General features: G+C 32.6%; 1 protein-coding gene across 1 annotated transcript in view; it reads left to right on the top strand.

The window, feature by feature from the left end:
• Positions 1–20411, top strand: part of LOC128983378 (uncharacterized) — a 124299-nt gene that overhangs the window by 2859 nt on the left and 101029 nt on the right. The gene's annotated exons all lie outside the window — the stretch shown is intronic.

Here is a 20411-nt window from a genome sequence, read left to right as displayed (position 1 = left end):
TATAATTTACATCTAGGTATTATTTGTAATAGCTTAGTTTACCATCTACCTAAAAGTATACATTAGGTTTCCACTACACTTTATTATAAATTAAAATGTGTGATTTTAATTTATAATAAAGTGTAGTGGAAGCCAATTAATTACGTTTGATTAAAAACTTGATGTAGCTATTTTTAAAGAAGTGCCTCACCTATTTTAACAACAGAACAATGTGATCATGGTACACATTTAAAATATTAAATCCATAAACATAGAGGTATTCCAACCATACATAATGATATACAGTAGCATTGTAATAATATTGTCTTCGTGGCGGAAAGAAAATTATGTTAATAGTTCATCAAATTAATTTTATTGCTGTGAAAATAGTAATACCATTCATACCCTGGTTTGCGTTTGAACAAGTTAAATAGTTCATATAGTTGCTGTATTGATTTTTAAAATTATCAATAATATTTTACCCACCTAATACCATGTAAATTCATTATTTTCAAACTAAATATTAATGGATAGCTGCTTACGAGACCAATTTTGCTATACAAGTCTAAAAAAATATTTTGTTTGTCGATTATTGCATGGATGGGTAGACCTTTTTTCCTTGGTTATGTCCATTCAACAAACATAACTTTCGTTGATACAATTACTAAGGAACTACGTCTTCAGATTAGTCTAGCTATTTTTCAGTATTGTTGCTAAGTAACCGAAGATCAATGTTGGGCTTAAAGTCAGTTTTTATAACTGTCAATAATTATTATTGTTCCTACTAGTAAGTCTGCTAAGCTTCAGTCTTCAAAAATGTTTACCTACGACCGTTTTTTAAAGTAGCCATTTCAGTTCAGTTCTTAGAATTGAAAAGTTTCACTTAACAGCTGTTAACTTTCATATCAGCATAGTTTCATTTCATATCAGCATAGTTTTTCTCATATCAACACGGGCAACGGACCAATGAGGTTCAAGGATTGAGAGAAAAGAAGTACAATTGTAATACTTCGAACGTCAACTAATCAGCTGATTAGCTGATCAGTTGACAATTTTAATTGTTGATCCGGCTTGTTCCTGTTGATACTCGCATTCTTAACCTAAGTTGGTGGAAGTTAAATGAAGGATGATTTTAAAATATCAGTTAGTGAAAGTGATGTTGACGAGATAGAAATGAGAGCACAAACTGTTTGTGCTAATCTTTTGCCACCAAAATCAAAACAAAGGTACCATATGCAATTACATGCCAGCAATTCATTAAATGGACGAAACAAAATAAGGTTAAATTGAGAAATGAAAATGTTCTTCTGGTTTATTTTGAAAACCTCTTAACCACTTTTTCCCCCAACTCGTTGTGGACCACATATTCGATGCTGAGATCTAACTGTAAATTAACTGTTTCACTGTAGTATTCAGTTGTCCAAATATATATGCAATATTTCCCTAATTGTTCCGTGAAACAGTATTTATGGTAAGAATGCTGCTAGCAGAACCTATTGCCTGAAAAAGTAACGTATTATTTAACAAAGTTTTACAAACACGTAATTACATGAAATCAGCTGATTATACAATAAGTCGTTGCATCACTTTCAGTGACAATGACAATAAACGAAAACATAACCTCTCTAGGAAGTTATGAGTAGTGATTGTTAGTAATAAAAAACCAGATTTTTAGTAATTAAAAAACGGTCGTAGGTCAAGTAGTGTACGCAACTCGCGTTAATAGTCTTTGCGACACTCGTATAAGTTTTTAAGGCACTCGCCCAGGTTCGTGCCTTAAATTTTCTACTCGTGTCGTAAAGACTAACTTAACGCAATCGTTGCGTAAACTACTATTACGCAATAGTAAAATGAACAAAGCTGTTGACTTTTATACTCATATTTAAATATGATTAGTATTGTATTAATTAATGAGAAAGATTGGTGTGGTGCACACTTGTTGGATACTGAGAATTATACTTAAGGATTTTAATTATTAGTAGGCCTATATAGTCTTATAGGCCTACATAGGACAGATGTTACACTGTCAAAGGAGTTTTAGGTTCGTGGTATAGAAGTATATAGGTGGGAATTCATTGTTAGATCATTGGATCCCAAACTTGTTGGTCCGGCGACCCTCTTACATCTTACATCTTCGCGACCCACCTGCTAAAAAAACTACTAAATCACTATTTGTATTATTATAATTTTAGTATTATTATGATGAAAGGGTCTGCTCGTTAGAGCCAGTCGTTATGTATTACATCGTTACATGCTGCAATGTATTCCATGGCATTAGTTGTAGATTATCTCGCTACGTTAGAGCCAGTCGTTATGTCTTACATCGTTACATGCTGCAATGTATTCCATGGTATTAGTTGTAGATGATCTCGCTACGTTAGGGCCAGTCGTTATGTAATACGTCGTTACATGCTGTAATGTATTCCATGGCGTTAGTTGTAGATGATCTCGCAACGTTAGGGCCAGTCGTTATGTAATACATCGTTACATGCTGCAATGTATTCCATGGCATTAGTTGTAGATGGTCTCGCTTCGTTAGAGCCAGTCTTTATGTAATACATCGTTACATGCTGCAATGTATTCCATGGCATTAGTTGTAGATGATCTCACTACGTTAGGGCCAGTCGTTATGTAATACATCGTTACATGCTGCAATGTATTCCATGGCATTAGTTGTAGATGGTCTCGCTTCGTTAGAGCCAGTCTTTATGTAATACATCGTTACATGCTGCAATGTATTCCATGGCATTAGTTGTAGATGATCTCACTACGTTAGGGCCAGTCGTTATGTAATACATCGTTACAAGCTGCAATGTATTCCATGGCATTAGTTGTAAATGATCTCGCTTCGTTAGAGCCAGTCTTTATGTAATACATCGTTACATGCTGCAATGTATTCCATGGCATTAGTTGTAGATGATCTAGCTACGTTAGAGCCAGTCGTTATGTCTTACATCGTTACATGCTGCAATGTATTCCATGGCATTAGTTGTAGATTATCTCGCTACGTTAGAGTCAGTCGTTATGTCTTACATCGTTACATGCTGCAATGTATTCCATGGCATTAGTTGTAGATGATCTAGCTACGTTAGAGCCAGTCGTTATGTCTTACATCGTTACATGCTGCAATGTATTCCATGGTATTAGTTGTAGATGATCTCGCTACGTTAGGGCCAGTCGTTATGTAATACGTCGTTACATGCTGTAATGTATTCCATGGCGTTAGTTGTAGATGATCTCGCAACGTTAGGGCCAGTCGTTATGTAATACATCGTTACATGCTGCAATGTATTCCATGGCATTAGTTGTAGATGATCTCACTACGTTAGGGCCAGTCGTTATGTAATACATCGTTACATGCTGCAATGTATTCCATGGCATTTGTTGTAGATGGTCTCGCTTCGTTAGAGCCAGTCTTTATGTAATACATCGTTACATGCTGCAATGTATTCCATGGCATTAGTTGTAGATGATCTCGCTACGTTAGAGCCAGTCGTTATGTAATACATCTTTACATGCTGCAATGTATTCCATGGCATTAGTTGTAGATTATCTCGCTACGTTAGAGCCAGTCGTTATGTCTTACATCGTTACATGCTGCAATGTATTCCATGGCATTAGTTGTAGATGATCTAGCTACGTTAGAGCCAGTCGTTATGTCTTACATCGTTACATGCTGCAATGTATTCCATGGTATTAGTTGTAGATGATCTCGCTTCGTTAGAGCCAGTCTTTATGTAATACATCTTTACATGCTGCAATGTATTCCATGGCATTAGTTGTAGATGATCTCACTACGTTAGGGCCAGTCGTTATGTAATACATCGTTACATGCTGCAATGTATTCCATGGCATTAGTTGTAAATGATCTCGCTTCGTTAGAGCCAGTCTTTATGTAATACATCGTTACATGCTGCAATGTATTCCATGGCATTAGTTGTAGATGATCTCGCTACGTTAGAGCCAGTCTTTATGTAATACATCTTTACATGCTGCAATGTATTCCATGGCATTAGTTGTAGATGATCTCGCTACGTTAGAGCCAGTCGTTATGTAATACATCGTTACATGCTGCAATGTATTCCATGGCATTAGTTGTAGATGATCTCGCTACGTTAGAGCCAGTCTTTATGTAATACATCTTTACATGCTGCAATGTATTCCATGGCATTAGTTGTAGATGATCTCGCTACGTTAGAGCCAGTCGTTATGTCTTATATCGTTTCATGCTGCTATGTATTCGATGGTATTATGTAGACTATTTTGCTCGTTATGTTTGTCAAGTGCTCTTCTCGTCAGTATATGCTGATAATGAATTACTTATGAGAGACGATGCTTGGTATTTAGTGTTGTAATAATTGATTCGCTGTCTAAGGCAAAATATGTACATACATTTGAGTCAAATTTTATTTATATATATTATGAGAAAGGGCTCATTTTGTTTTCAATATTGGTAAAATAATAATATTCCTCTAATTTACAACTGTTCTGCAAATTTTAAAATTATTCGAAAACATTTAACTATATTTTTTTTACATTTGATTAGTTTAGATCCCTACTAGGTAGAAATATTTTGTTTTTTGTTATACATGTATAACCTCTTGAACTTTATAAAAATATATGATGTAATACGTTAGATAATAATCAAGCGTGCCATATAGAATATTATTTTTCAAGTTCAATACATCATTACAATGTAGCGTTACTCGATTTCCCACAGGGAATAGGGGAACATATTACCGTAGGTCTCATGGTAATACTAGACTCAGGACGGAATTCTTTTTTCCATTTTATGTCCCCAGTTGCCAAAAACACTATTCGTTCAAATGTATATACACATTATATAATATACATACAAATGTCTGTTTGTGTGTGTGTCCGTTAGCATGATAACTCTAGTAAAGATTTTGAAGAAATTTGGTACAAACAAGTAAACCTACATTTATTCGAACTACATTGGTTCACATGGTCAGTAAGGGAACTGGGATTTGGGGGGTACCGAGATACAAATTGGGTTTTCTCCTTTTTGACCCCAAAAAATCTGAATTTTCTATTTTCTTTCCAAACAATTTTATAGGACTTTAAAAAAAATAGTAGCTTTAAGTGTTTTCGTACTGTTATTGGTTATGGAGATAAAAAACTGTAGTAGTTTAATTATTTACATATATATATATTTTAATAAAATCGGTCAAATTCAATTATTTTACACTTAACCATTAATATTCTACTAAAAACGCACTCTCTTAACGCCCCTTTAGCAGCAAACCTAAGTACTAGTAGTTTACCTTATGTAGTTTAAATAGGGAAACAATTGTTATGTTGAAGGAAATATTTGAGTGAAAATACAATAAAGGAAATATTGACAAGTTGAATTTCAGCTATATCCTTGAATTTTTTTCAATACCAAAACAAGCATGTAATTTAACCTTAAATGACAAGTACATATTTAATAACTGTTAAGCCAACCAATTAGACCCTTTTGGTTTCACGTTATTGACTTTTATAAAAGATGTATTTACAGTAGCATACTTTTCTTTTGAATATATATCCAAGTTGACTTCACCCTTTATTTATCAGCTGCAATGGGAATGGGGCTAATTGTATGATTAACTCACCAGTGGAGCGAGCACATGGCGCGACTTGTCAGCTGGGCGCTGTGTTTCCCGCCACGGCGCGGCGCACATCGATCCGTGGTCGCATAGCAACGCTCAACACAAATACCCGACCACGGACCACGAGTACTGCACTTGAGGGGCGAGAGTCGATTGTATGTAAATAATTAGTATTCGCTGTCGTCAAATTCTTGGAAATTGTTCATTAGGTAGATGAGGCGTGCGATTTAAAAGACACCAGCAGTTTATAAGTATTTGTCACAGCCAAGCTTAGTTTAGCACACATTAACTTAAAACTGGTTATCAATTTCCTAGAATTATAATCTAAGTTTACCGTAATATAATAATTATAATACCAAATGATAGTATGATGTAAACTATTTGTTAATTGAAGGTTTGGAATGCTTCTAATTAGTCTTTGTATGTAGAACGAGGTCTTTATTTTCATAATGAGAGTAAATTTTTGTTTTGTAATAAGAAAGCTTATATACAGGGTGTGTACAACTGTACAAACTCTCTAGAAGGATGTTGTGCATTTGTTCCTTAGTTATATATATGTACTAGCAACAGAGCCCGTTGTAGTTAAATACAACGGTCCCTAGAAAGTACAGTAGTACATAATATATGCTCTTGTAAGTACCTGAACATTTTAAAGAATGAAATTGTTTAGAAAATATACTGATTTTCTAAAAGAGTAAAATAATGAAAAACAAATAACGTTTTACAAAAATATTTTATTTACAGTATTTCTTTGTAAACAACATTCTTTGTAAAGACTTCATCTGATTGTTTCAATAATTTTCCTTGTTCTTTGCCAGGGATAATTTTAATTTTTAAGTCTTCAAACCTTTTTACCCTTGATATTGCAACATACAATTGTCCATGGCTGAATACTGGTGCTGGAAGGTATATCCCAACTTTGTCCAATGTCTGGCCTTGCGCTTTGTTTATTGTAATAGCAAACGCTAATTTTAAAGGAAATTGCCGTCTTTTTAAAACAAATGGTAAATCTGTGTCCGTCTGTGCTAAGTCAATCCTTGGAATGAATACAATTTCACGTGCTGCTGATCCAGTTAAAACCTCTGCAATTATTAAATTGGGCTTGAGTTCTTTAACAATTAATCGTGTGCCATTACATAACCCCCGTTTTGTGTTAAGATTTCGTAGCAACATTATTACAGCTCCAATTTTTAAATTTAATTTGTGTATTGGCATTCCCGATGGTGATAGCTGATTTAAAAATTCTATAGGATAATGAAGATCTGCTTGTGGACCATTATCCGCTTCAATAGAATCTGAACTTAAGTATGTTACTGATGTTCCTTCCAGTAAGTTGTGGACAGTTTCATTTAGACAATCCACATCTGAATTTTTTGAACATAAAATAGCCTTTTGGGTGAATTCATGAGAGTGAGCAATATCCAATTTATCTCCAAATGTATCAGATGCTATGTTACCGTGGCTTAAAATATTGGGTGGTATTGCTATTAGTTCTTCTGGTAAATCGTATGCCCTATCAGTCAGGCCATTCCCTACGCTTAATAGCCACTTGCTAAATAAATCATCCACTGATCGTACATTTTTACTCAGTCGTAGGATCTTAAAGGTTTCCCACAGTGGATGGAATTTTATACTGGTTTCTATTATTTTGGTCCTGTTACCATGTCTGACAACCGGCAGAGTTTGCCTGAAATCCCCGCCCAATAACATAACTTTTCCACCGAAAGGATTCTGGTTGTTCATTATTTCTTTAAGTACTCTGTCAATAGCAGTCAAAGCGATTCCTGGTGCCATAGTTGCTTCATCCCAAATTATGATTTTAGCTAATCTGATGATTGTGGCTTCTGGAGAATTCAGTATTATATTTGATACGGATGTTTCGTTTAAAGGAGGCACTAACTTGAATTGGTTAAAATACGTTTTACCTCCTTCCAATAAGTTTGCAGCAATTCCAGTGGATGCAATAGGCAATGCAATGTTTTTCTCTCCACGCACTGTACACAGAATAGTTTTATACAAATAGGTTTTCCCTGTGCCTCCTGGCCCGTCCAGAAAAAAACATGTTTCTGGGACTTCATCATTTATTGCTGCAATTATATTATCATAACATTGTCTTTGCTCAGAATTCAATTTATTTATCATTTCCTTGGTTTTTTCTTTCTCTAACTCATAATCATAGATATCAGTAATGTTGATTGGTAGGGCAATGTTTTCTGGCATCGGTAGATCGTATTTAAGGCAGGAACTATGGTTTGCTTCTAAAGTTTTGTTTATTTCTATTAGAGTCAAATTCCTACATCGTTCACAGTTATCTGTATGGCCTATTTTGTGGCTGTGTGAAAAATCTTCCCAAAGATGAGACTGGTATTTTTCAAATAATTCTTTAGCATTAGACGGGGAAGCAAATATAAGAATGTATGAGAATAAGTCCCTTAAATGTTGAGGCATGCTGAAATTGACTGCTTCGGCTAAAGTTTGATCCCAAATGTTATCATTTTTTATCAACCCTTTTTGCACTGCTGCTTCATAAAAAGTATTATATTTAGTATTATCAATGGTTTTTAAATCATCGTAAGATGTTGCACCTGGTACATGAAGCAGTAGAAGTCTTAAACAATACCTTTCAGGATCAGAACCAAGATTTACATAATACATTCTACCAATTACATTATTTCTGTCTTGTTTTCTCTGAACCCATTTCCTACTTGTTTTATTGAAAACATAATGTTTAGGTATATTACTGTAATTAATGAATCTTGCATTTTCATCTTCAGCGTTTAACTTAAACCACGCTGTCAACATTGTATCTTTTTCAGCAGTTTGTAACAGAATATCTGTATTTCTGTTTAATGAATTTTCATGGAAGATAATGCTTTGATTTTCAGGAAGATGGACAGGCAATCTGATTATAGTGTGCGATTGTTTGTGCATGTCATTTCCTAGTATTCGCCACATGGCTTCTGGTGCACTAACATACCTACTATCTATGTGCTTTTGTATTTCATCAAAATTTGAGTTTCTTTCTGTGATACGTACATTTGCGCAATCATGCCCTTTATATACATATTTAAAGAGATATTTAACACTTTTGATCGAAGCGCAAACTTCCAAATTGATATGACAGTTGTATTTTAATAAAAGATATGGGTTATAAGGGACCACCCATGTGTTGTCAATCACTTTATTTCTTACTGATACATTATTACCATCATTTCTTCGGCGGTACAGAGGGTATCCATCTTTGTTTGGTACAGTTTCATTTGTAAAGGATTTAGGATAGTTTTTAGTACACTTATTTTCCTTCATACATGGTGACTTCAAATTACACTCACCACAGGGTCCATGAATCATGTGTTTTGTAACAGCTGCGTGTAAAGTAGGGAATTTGTCTTTATCTGGTAACTCAGCCGATACAAATTGGTCTATATGTTCTGGTAATTTTGGAGTATCTTGTTCTTTCAAAATCAGTAGGATGTGAGCATGGGGTAGGCCCCTTTTTTGAAACTCAATGACATGTATATTGCCTACTGGGATGCCAAAAACATGTTTTTTGTTTATGTCATCCATAAGTTCTGTTAGCTTCAATTTGAAAACTCTAGAAACTAAATCAGGACGATTTTCAACAGACTGTCCATTTAAATTTTGTGTTATTTCTTCCCATTTTGGATTACAGGTCATTGTAATAAAAAGATCGGGTTTACCATAGTTCCTCACTATTGACATGGCGTCTTGATAATTTTGCACCATATTTCGTGGGCTCCCTTGAAACGTTGATGGCAAAATGAAAGGCTTTCCAGGGGGAAACAATTCATTGTCTCCTGATATCCGAATCTGGTCCATTAAACCTTTGTACTGTTCAATTCTAAGTTGAGATTGATTTTGTCGAATAAAATTTAATCTATTTGCCTCAATTTTTGTGTAGGCATCAACAATATATTGTTGCGTGAGTTTTCCCCCACACAAAAAAGGATTGAATTCATCACGTACTGACAGTCGATATTGATAATATTGCATCTGAGTGACTCTTGATCTTGGATTTAAAGGTTTATTTTTAATATTTTTGAGACACGATGGCTTATCATTCAGTGGAATATTGATCCCCCAACTTTGATCGCCATACGGAAAAAATAGAGGATATACCATTGGTTCCAAATTTGGGTCCAAAATGCTGATTCTTTGGGTTTTGTTACTGATTGTATTGTTAGCACGACAATGAATTAGTAAATCACGGTGCAGAGGTGGTTCACCATCCGTATTCTCGAAAATGACAGCAACCTCATTACATCTTGCAGAGTTATATCTTCTTTCATCATATTGTCGATCCTGAATTATAGCCATTGTCACATCAGATGTAACAGCATTATTCATTAATGTGTCCTGCATGCATTCTTGCTCTACTTCATACATCATTTTGCAGGCTTCTGCAAATGGATTATACTTTGACATGAATAAGCCTAATGTTTGTAATAAATGTTCATTGCATCCAGAGTTTTCTTTGATTTTCATTCTTTGAGCAGTAGCCTCATCAGGATCGAGTATGTACAACTGAGCATATTTACGCTGCTCTCCATTTTCAGGATGTAATGTACCAGCACGATGATAAATAGCGCCATTTATTCTAAAACAATAAGGACCATAACTTGAAGGGGGGACTATTTGCGCTCCCATCGAAGCAAAAGACAGGGAGCTGTTAATTGAACGGATATTGGACATAAAGTTATCGGAATAAATATTGTTATTAGTCATAAGCTGTTCAAGTAATAATGCAGTTTGAATCCGTTCTAATGTAAATTTTCCTTTTGAGCAGCATTTAGAAAACATTTTATCGCCAGGTCTTTCTCCGACAAAGTGTTTAGCACCACAGAATTCGCACACTTCACTAAGACTACCACATGAGTGTAACTTTATTTCACTTTCATCGTTTATATCTTTTAAGGCTTCAGGCACAAAAGTGATAGGTAGCTGTAAACTATTATTTACATCACTATTATTTCCCCCTCCTATTCTTGTGTGATGAGCTGTTGATTCACGTCTACCAGAACATGTTTTCCTTTTCCTATTCTTTGATGGACGTCCTTGTTTGCAGGTTGAGGAAGCTGCATCATCTTTGAGTAAAATGTTAGTCACATTATCTTGTTTTGTTTCATCTTCTGTGTCTCCATAACATTTTTTTCTTTTTCCATTCTCCGCTGGACCTGTGTGATGAGCTGCTGATTCACGTCTGCCAGAACATGTTTTTCTTTTTCTATTCTTTCCTGGACGTCCTCGTTTGCAGGTTGAGGAAGTTGCATCATCTCTGAGTAAAGTGTTGGTCTGACTATCTTGTTCTGTTTCTTTTTCATTTTCTGGGTCTCCATCATTTTGATTGCTTGATGAACACTTTTTTACACCTTGCAGTAAATCTTGATCTGTACTATAATTTGGTTTCTTCAATTTATTTTTATGAGCTGTTGATTCACGTCTGCCAGAACATGTTTTACTTTTTCTATTTTTTGATGCACGGCCTCGTTTTGATTTTGGTAAGATTACATCCTCTTGATTCTCAGGCATACTATTGTCTATCAAAACATCGTAATGCCCAGCATCCACATTTCCTGAGAATCGTAGTTTATAGATCGTTGTGCCTTCACCAACCGTTACAAAATAATCCAATTTCTCAGCATAGATTTTGAATTGGCAGTCAAAAACTCTTGCTGCAGCTTCGATTTCGACATTACCGGCGTATTCCCCATCTTTGGTCATCAAATGTCTGTATTCCGTCGCGTTTTTTACTTCTAGTCTATATGTCTTATCCCCTACGATAAAAGGACAATAGTAGTCCCAGTTATTGACGACTTCATTAACTACTTTGGATCGTATATCACTGTATCTGGATTGAGATTTATGGCATAAATATGAGACACTTCTAAAGAAACAGTTTCCATCACCAACCATGTAGTGAAGAGTAAAGTTATTCATTTTTCAACTAATGTAAAATTTTATAATTAACAGTTCAAAATTAACGAATATTAAATACTATTTTAAACTGTGAATTATAAATTAAATTTGAATAACTTATAATTGACAGTTTGAAATAATAATTTTTGGTTATGAAATCCATACATCACTTAACTCACCAATACTTATTAATGGTAAAGATTAAAAACATCACTTTGGAAACACAAACTTTATGGAACTCACTTCAACCACCAATGCAAATAGTAAACAACTAAATGTAAACAAAGAAAAATCAAGGAAATAACAATAAAACAATCAGCTGTTAAACTATAGGTTAATACATGTGTTCCATGTGATCAGATTATGCATACTGGCTAACCCATTATTACTACCATAAACATTTTTAGATTATTCATACCGGCAAACGTATTACTACCATAAATAAATAAAACTCAAACTTTACTAACTATTTGGAAACCTACACAGATTTTATTGACCTATTAATTAATAAAATCGGTCCTGTAGAATTGTAGATTTAGTTGTAGAAAGTTAACAAAAATCTCTCCAATTCAATATTTTCTCACCACAATAAATTAGGAGGTTGCTAAGCTTTTTTGCAAATAACTCTTAAACGGTGAGGAAATCGACCAAAGTGGAAGGTGATATTCTGAAAGAGAATAAAATTTGCTACAAAGTACTCTTAAGCGTTTTTTGAAAATATTCAAAAAAGGCCACCTAAAGTTAACTACAATTAGAAATTTGAAAATATAAACTATAAAAAAAACCGTTTTTAATGTATTTTTGCTTTTTATTCTTTTTTCACCACAAATATTTAATAAAATCAAACTTTCATAATTATTTGCAAATCTACACAAATAAGGCTTTCCAACGATACATTAGTTAACAAAATCGGTCCAGTAGAAGTCTAGATTTAGTTGTACAAAGTTTAACAAAAATATCCCTAATTCAGTATTTTTAACAACTAAAAATTTGGAGGTCACTTAGCTAATTTGACAATAACTTTTAAATGGTGAGTAAATCGTAGAAAATGCACGTGATATTCTGAAAGAAGATAAAATTTCCTACAAATACCTTCTGTGTAATTCTTAAAATTATTTAATAAAAGCAGCCAAAAGCTGACTACAAATACAAACTTGAAAATAAAAACCTGAAAAAACAGTTTTTAATGCATTTTTGTTATTTTTATTTTTCCACCACAAATATTAAATAAAATCAAACTTTCATAATTATTTGCAAATCTACATGAGTAAAGCTTTCCAATGACTCATTAATTAACAAAATCGGTCCGGTAGAAGTCTAGATTTAGTTGTACAAAGTTTAACAAAAATATCCCAAACTCAATATTTTCTCATTATTATAAATTCGGAGGTTGCTTAGCTTTTTTGCAAATAACTTTTAAATGGTGAGGAAATCGACCAAAGTGGAAGGTGATATTCTGAAAGAGTATAAAATTTCCTACAAATTGATACCATACACTTCTTGGAAACGCTAAAAAAGGCAGCTAAAAGTCGCACCCAAATAAAAAGTGTGAAAAACACTGTTTTCAATGTATTTCTTATGGAAAACATGTTTTTTTGAAATTTTTCACCATAAATCATAATAAAAACAAATTTTCATAATTATTTGCAAATCTACACGACCTAAGCTTTCCAACGACCCATTAATTAATAAAATCGGTCCAGTAGAACTCTAGATTTAGTTGTACAAAGATTTTTAAAACTGAATTATATATAGAATTCTCAGGCATACTATTGTCTATCAAAACATCGTAATGCCCAGCATCCACATTTCCTGAGAATCGTAGTTTATAGATCGTTGTGCCTTCACCAACCGTTACAAAATAATCCAATTTCTCAGCATAGATTTTGAATTGGCAGTCAAAAACTCTTGCTGCAGCTTCGATTTCGACATTACCGGCGTATTCCCCATCTTTGGTCATCAAATGTCTGTATTCCGTCGCGTTTTTTACTTCTAGTCTATATGTCTTATCCCCTACGATAAAAGGACAATAGTAGTCCCAGTTATTGACGACTTCATTAACTACTTTGGATCGTATATCACTGTATCTGGATTGAGATTTATGGCATAAATATGAGACACTTCTAAAGAAACAGTTTCCATCACCAACCATGTAGTGAAGAGTAAAGTTATTCATTTTTCAACTAATGTAAAATTGTATAATTAACAGTTCAAAATTAACGAATATTAAATACTATTTTAAACTGTGAATTATAAATTAAATTTGAATAACTTATAATTGACAGTTTGAAATAATAATTTTTGGTTATGAAATCCATACATCACTTAACTCACCAATACTTATTAATGGTAAAGATTAAAAACATCACTTTGGAAACACAAACTTTATGGAACTCACTTCAACCACCAATGCAAATAGTAAACAACTAAATGTAAACAAAGAAAAATCAAGGAAATAACAATAAAACAATCAGCTGTTAAACTATAGGTTAATACATGTGTTCCATGTGATCAGATTATGCATACTGGCTAACCCATTATTACTACCATAAACATTTTTAGATTATTCATACCGGCAAACGTATTACTACCATAAATAAATAAAACTCAAACTTTACTAACTATTTGGAAACCTACACAGATTTTATTGACCTATTAATTAATAAAATCGGTCCTGTAGAATTGTAGATTTAGTTGTAGAAAGTTAACAAAAATCTCTCCAATTCAATATTTTCTCACCACAATAAATTAGGAGGTTGCTAAGCTTTTTTGCAAATAACTCTTAAACGGTGAGGAAATCGACCAAAGTGGAAGGTGATATTCTGAAAGAGAATAAAATTTGCTACAAAGTACTCTTAAGCGTTTTTTGAAAATATTCAAAAAAGGCCACCTAAAGTTAACTACAATTAGAAATTTGAAAATATAAACTATAAAAAAAACCGTTTTTAATGTATTTTTGCTTTTTATTCTTTTTTCACCACAAATATTTAATAAAATCAAACTTTCATAATTATTTGCAAATCTACACAAATAAGGCTTTCCAACGATACATTAGTTAACAAAATCGGTCCAGTAGAAGTCTAGATTTAGTTGTACAAAGTTTAACAAAAATATCCCTAATTCAGTATTTTTAACAACTAAAAATTTGGAGGTCACTTAGCTAATTTGACAATAACTTTTAAATGGTGAGTAAATCGTAGAAAATGCACGTGATATTCTGAAAGAAGATAAAATTTCCTACAAATACCTTCTGTGTAATTCTTAAAATTATTTAATAAAAGCAGCCAAAAGCTGACTACAAATACAAACTTGAAAATAAAAACCTGAAAAAACAGTTTTTAATGCATTTTTGTTATTTTTATTTTTCCACCACAAATATTAAATAAAATCAAACTTTCATAATTATTTGCAAATCTACATGAGTAAAGCTTTCCAATGACTCATTAATTAACAAAATCGGTCCGGTAGAAGTCTAGATTTAGTTGTACAAAGTTTAACAAAAATATCCCAAACTCAATATTTTCTCATTATTATAAATTCGGAGGTTGCTTAGCTTTTTTGCAAATAACTTTTAAATGGTGAGGAAATCGACCAAAGTGGAAGGTGATATTCTGAAAGAGTATAAAATTTCCTACAAATTGATACCATACACTTCTTGGAAACGCTAAAAAAGGCAGCTAAAAGTCGCACCCAAATAAAAAGTGTGAAAAACACTGTTTTCAATGTATTTCTTATGGAAAACATGTTTTTTTGAAATTTTTCACCATAAATCATAATAAAAACAAATTTTCATAATTATTTGCAAATCTACACGACCTAAGCTTTCCAACGACCCATTAATTAATAAAATCGGTCCAGTAGAACTCTAGATTTAGTTGTACAAAGATTTTTAAAACTGAATTATATATAGAATAGATGCCTGGTTTTCTGTCTGTCTGGCTGTACGTGATTTTTACAAAATGTGTTTATATACTTTGAGTCCAATTAGCTTGATTTAAAACTTCGTACGTAAGTAGTGGCAAATACTACTTTTTTTACTCATTCTCGTGCAAAGTATCGGATTTCCAAAATTTACGATTATAACATTTCGGCAGTTTTAATATCTTAAATCAAACTAAAAACTATTTTAAGTATTAATTTTTAAGAATTTATAGGACTAACCTAGCGATACCATAGTCGCCAACATCAGTATAAACAATTAGAATATGTGTCCGTCGCATTGTACCTCGCCAACGATAAGTGGCGCAACGCAAAAATGCGAAAAGATAAAACATAATAACAAGGCTCAAAAAAGAGATTTTACAAACTTGATTGTTTATTAATTTAAGTTACGATTGTTAGTCATACCATTTCCTAAAAACGCTTACTCCTAATTGTTTTGAGTAGAATAACTAATTTTCAATATATTCAAGATAGAAAATTTCAAATGGCCACTATTTTGACCAGTTTGAAATTTAAAATCTGGTGCTTTGTTTAAACATTGGTCCTGTCTGTCACGATGTAAGTACTAAGTTTTAAGTCAACATATAGATGAAACACCAGACATGTGAGTTTTTTATTGTTATGACCTAAGGAACAAGCACACAAGAAGTTTTTATAAATACCACTGCATATATAATCACAACGAAATTATAAGTATAAACGTTGTATCGATTGTCATAAATAAATGATATTTTAATTTCAGTGTATACTTGAACCAAGTTTCGTTAAGGTAACATAGTCACTCAGTTTTCAGGGAAGGCTTGCTTCGTTGAGTTCTATACAGTGGCTTTATCACGACTTGGATACTTAAACTACTAAAATCCTTAACTGGCTCTTGTCAGATTCATTAGTATAGTTTGAAGTTGATATTTCGATTAAAATGCTAAATATTATAAATATAATATTAAAATTAATTTTAATAAAATATTAATTTTAAAAATTGTTTACAGTTTTTATGGCTATACAATGTTTTTCACCCTTAAAATCTGTCAAAAAAGCATCTCCTGAGGAGTATATTTATTTTTAATTTCGTCAATTCAGGGACAAACTATGGTGGTGCAGTAGTTTCCTACAGATATACTTATTCCAAAACGCAGTGAAATGTAGAAAAGATGAAACCATTGCGATTAAGTTGTAAAATTGGTGGGCAATATTAGTTTGCTTTAGGCAGCCGAACCGACGATATGACCTCGCTCATTTAATACTTCACCTTCGCCCCAAGGAGAGTAACTGAACCATGAAGTCAAGTGATGTGGAAGTGGTGAGAAGAGCGGAAACCTCGGAAATCCCACCTCCCTACATAAACGTCGCTTTAATTTGCCTCTCACACTTGCCTGGTGCTAAGATGCTAAGATATGAAGAGCTCGCTTGTGGTTTATTGTACATCTGTGTTATAAACAAAGCTAGTTAGTTACCCCATCACAACGTTGTGCCGCCGTTGGGTATACTGTATTATCAAATTAAATTAGACAACATACGTAATCGTTGCAATTCAATCAGTAAAGTTCACTATGCATTTGAACTGAGCGGTAATTGAAGTTGGAACTATTCTCGTACACCTTCAATAATGAACATAACGTACTGGTCATTATTGAAGGTACGTTAGCGTATCTATTTACAAATATTGTTCCTACTTAAAAATACAGTTTTGTACATTATTTATACATTTCTACATGAAAAACATGTTTATTTTTAATTTTTCACCATAAATCATAACAATAACAAACTTTCATAATTATTTTCAAATCTGCACAAATTAAGCTTTACAACGACCCATTAATTAATAAAATCGGTCCAGTAGAACTCTATAGATATAGTTGTACAAAGATTTTTAAAACTGAATTATATATAAGTAGAAGATAGATAATCATACACCTTATCTATACATTACTAGAATCTGTATTATAATTTCCCAAAGACATGGTGACTGGCCACAATAAACCCGGGGGTCGAAAACAATGGACAGCAAGAGTAGAGAGAAAGAACATGCTGCAATTTAAAAGATAACAGTAAATTGAATTACAATAGCAGGCTAATTTATATTTATAACTATGCAAATTGGATCTTTCTGCACGATCATTGAAAAAATATTATGTCCATGTCAAATAAATTGTTCATATACTATTTATTATATTTCATACAACAATCGCACTAACATGTACATTATATAATTAAACTTATTAATCAACTTATTTGTCGATAACTATTGTTTTTGTTATGTTATAGTGTCTTGATTATTAAAACTTCATGTTACTGCACCAGTAAAGAATCCTGTAGAGTTAAAATAATAAATTCTAATAGATTCTAATAAATAATTGATTCTTTTCAAATGACACCTTACCTAAATTAATAGATGAAAAAAATTAAATAAGTATGAACAATTTCCATATTAAATTATTAACCTACAGTTAACCTCCTCCTACAGAACTTTGCTAAAGTACCTACCACTGCTAAACTAACTTACGTATATTAAATACATTTGAAAAGCAAATTTCTTATTACTATAGTGGTAATTGAAATAACAATCATCATTATTTAAACCGAACTAGGTAATTGTATAGTAGAAAATGTCTTCTCTTGAATTCTCGGGAAGCTAGAAATGGTATTAAATGGCGTCTCGACGACGTCGTCACTAGAGCTAGGGAGGAGAGTTTAAAGGTCTGGAATGATGAGACAACAATGGTTACAACCCTGTGGACGGTGTACCACGTACTCATCAACAAGCTTACAACAATAGTACTTTGCAAATATACATTTATTATAGTCATATTGAATAGTGAAAACCATGTTGTCATGTATTGATTCGTCCTATTTCTACACCTTTCATTGGAAGGCGAGCTAAACTCTATCGTGTAATGGTCGTACAATGCTTTTTTTTATCAGTCCAGGCTTATCATATAAAAGTAATGGGAAAAATAATTACGAATAAAGGAGGGAAATTTCCCATTGTATTGTTTTGTTGAATCTTGGTAATGCCGCACGTTTATTTTACAGCGCTTTACGGGAAAACATGTTACTCACTTACTCTCTTTATACTGCATATATTTACTGTATGATACTGTTAAAATAACAATTTAAAACTATTAGTGTTTAGATAAATATTATAATTAAAATGCCTCACACGCTGTATAGCTATTTTAATGCAATAATAATTTGTTTTAAGTTTAACCGTTTGGGGATTAACATGAATGCCAAAGGCACAACTAGTTTATGCTAACGATGTATAGATTGTATTGTTGTAACATCAAACAGCTCAAACATATCTATAAACCAATTTATCGAAGTTTGTTCAAAAGCATTTGGTCTATATCATAGCAAATTATTAATCAAATAACAACGAATCTAGATCTTTATACATTGGCGACTTATGCTCGTCTTTGTACCCCAAATATTTACATATTATTCTAAGATATCAAGTAACATTTTCTGTACTTAACGTAGTATTGAAATGTATAGGTAGTTTTCAAATTACAATTTTCCTATAGAACTGTAACTATTGGATAGTGGACGGCACGATAATCCAATAAAGATTGTTATTAAGGTTTGATAACGTTAGAACATAACCACGATCCACATGGTCCATGGAACATAACCACGTGGTCTGAACCCCATAGAAATGTGGAAATAGTGCATCGAATCTCAAATATTTTAGTCCTTCGCTATTGTGTCTATATCCGTTTATTGCAACGGGAGTAGAATACAGAATAACAAAATTTTATAATTCGTTTTGTATTTTAAACACATGACTGGAAAGTACAATGTCTTAACATTATTTAGTAATGTATTTTTAATATGACTTTGTAATTTTGTGTTTATAAACCAATGATAATTTAGCACTAAAGCGCGTGGTTTTGCGTATTTTATATAACTTTATGTAGACTATTATTGTTTGCTAGAAACATGTTTATACATAAAACACTTTTGTTTATATGAATTTATCAATTGTTAAGAAGACATGCTTACAACATATGACAACATAACAACGCCTCAATATACTATATTATTCGTTTTTTTTTATCTCTACAGAATGATTTAGAAAGAAATAGCGAAATATTATGCTTTGAGGATCAACATGGGGAAAACAAATTTTAAATCTATAACTCCTCCCCCTCAAAAAACCCCTCTTCCGATCAGTCCGATCATACCGGTTCGGGGAAAAACGAAGGTTTTAACATTAAAAAAAAAAATAATCCATAAATATTGGACTATTTTTTCTTAAGTTATCGCGCTACCGGGCACACAAACATACACACACATTTTATGAATTTGATCGGATTGTGTTTTCAGCATCTGGGAACACCAAAACGGAAAAGTAATGTGCTTCCTTAGACTTGCCATGAGACCTATGGTAATAGATTATTACCTAAATGGGAAATTAGCTAAAACAATTTATTATCGATTAAATAATTAATGAAAATAGTAATAGAGCAACATTTTCAGAGGCAAAAATCTTTGAATTATAAACCATTTTGCAGGAACAATTTCATTAAGATTTAAGATGTCTGAAAGGATCCGGTTGTTGTAAGCTTGCGACAAGGTTAAAAGTCGATCATACTAAATATTGTTTCAGTTAAAAGTATTTTATTTTAATCAAATCCTTACAAATCCTTATATCATTATATCAGACATAGTTTTTGTAATATTTAACAAGTTGTGTCGGAATTAATTCTTAAGTAAACTCATAATATTATTCACCGTTTTGCTAATTTTAAAATTTTAAATACTAAATTTTACAATTTTATCAATGCCTAACTGAACTATTAGAGTATAAATGCGATAAACTTGTTTATTGTTGTCAATGGTCTCTAAAGGTATTTAGCGATCGATTCGTCTTTGTCCCTGCAACAATCGGCGAGTCTTCCTCAACAGTCGCCTTATCACAGTTTTCCTTTTTCAAATCTC

The sequence above is a fragment of the Macrosteles quadrilineatus genome, unplaced genomic scaffold (assembly GCF_028750875.1).
Source record: "Macrosteles quadrilineatus isolate MER2022 unplaced genomic scaffold, UCM_ALF_1.0 Scaffold_1__1_contigs__length_201487025, whole genome shotgun sequence".
Lineage (NCBI taxonomy): Eukaryota > Metazoa > Arthropoda > Insecta > Hemiptera > Cicadellidae > Macrosteles > Macrosteles quadrilineatus.
The sequence above is the reverse complement of the archived record's forward strand: the minus strand, read 5'-3'. Positions and strand labels throughout refer to the sequence as shown.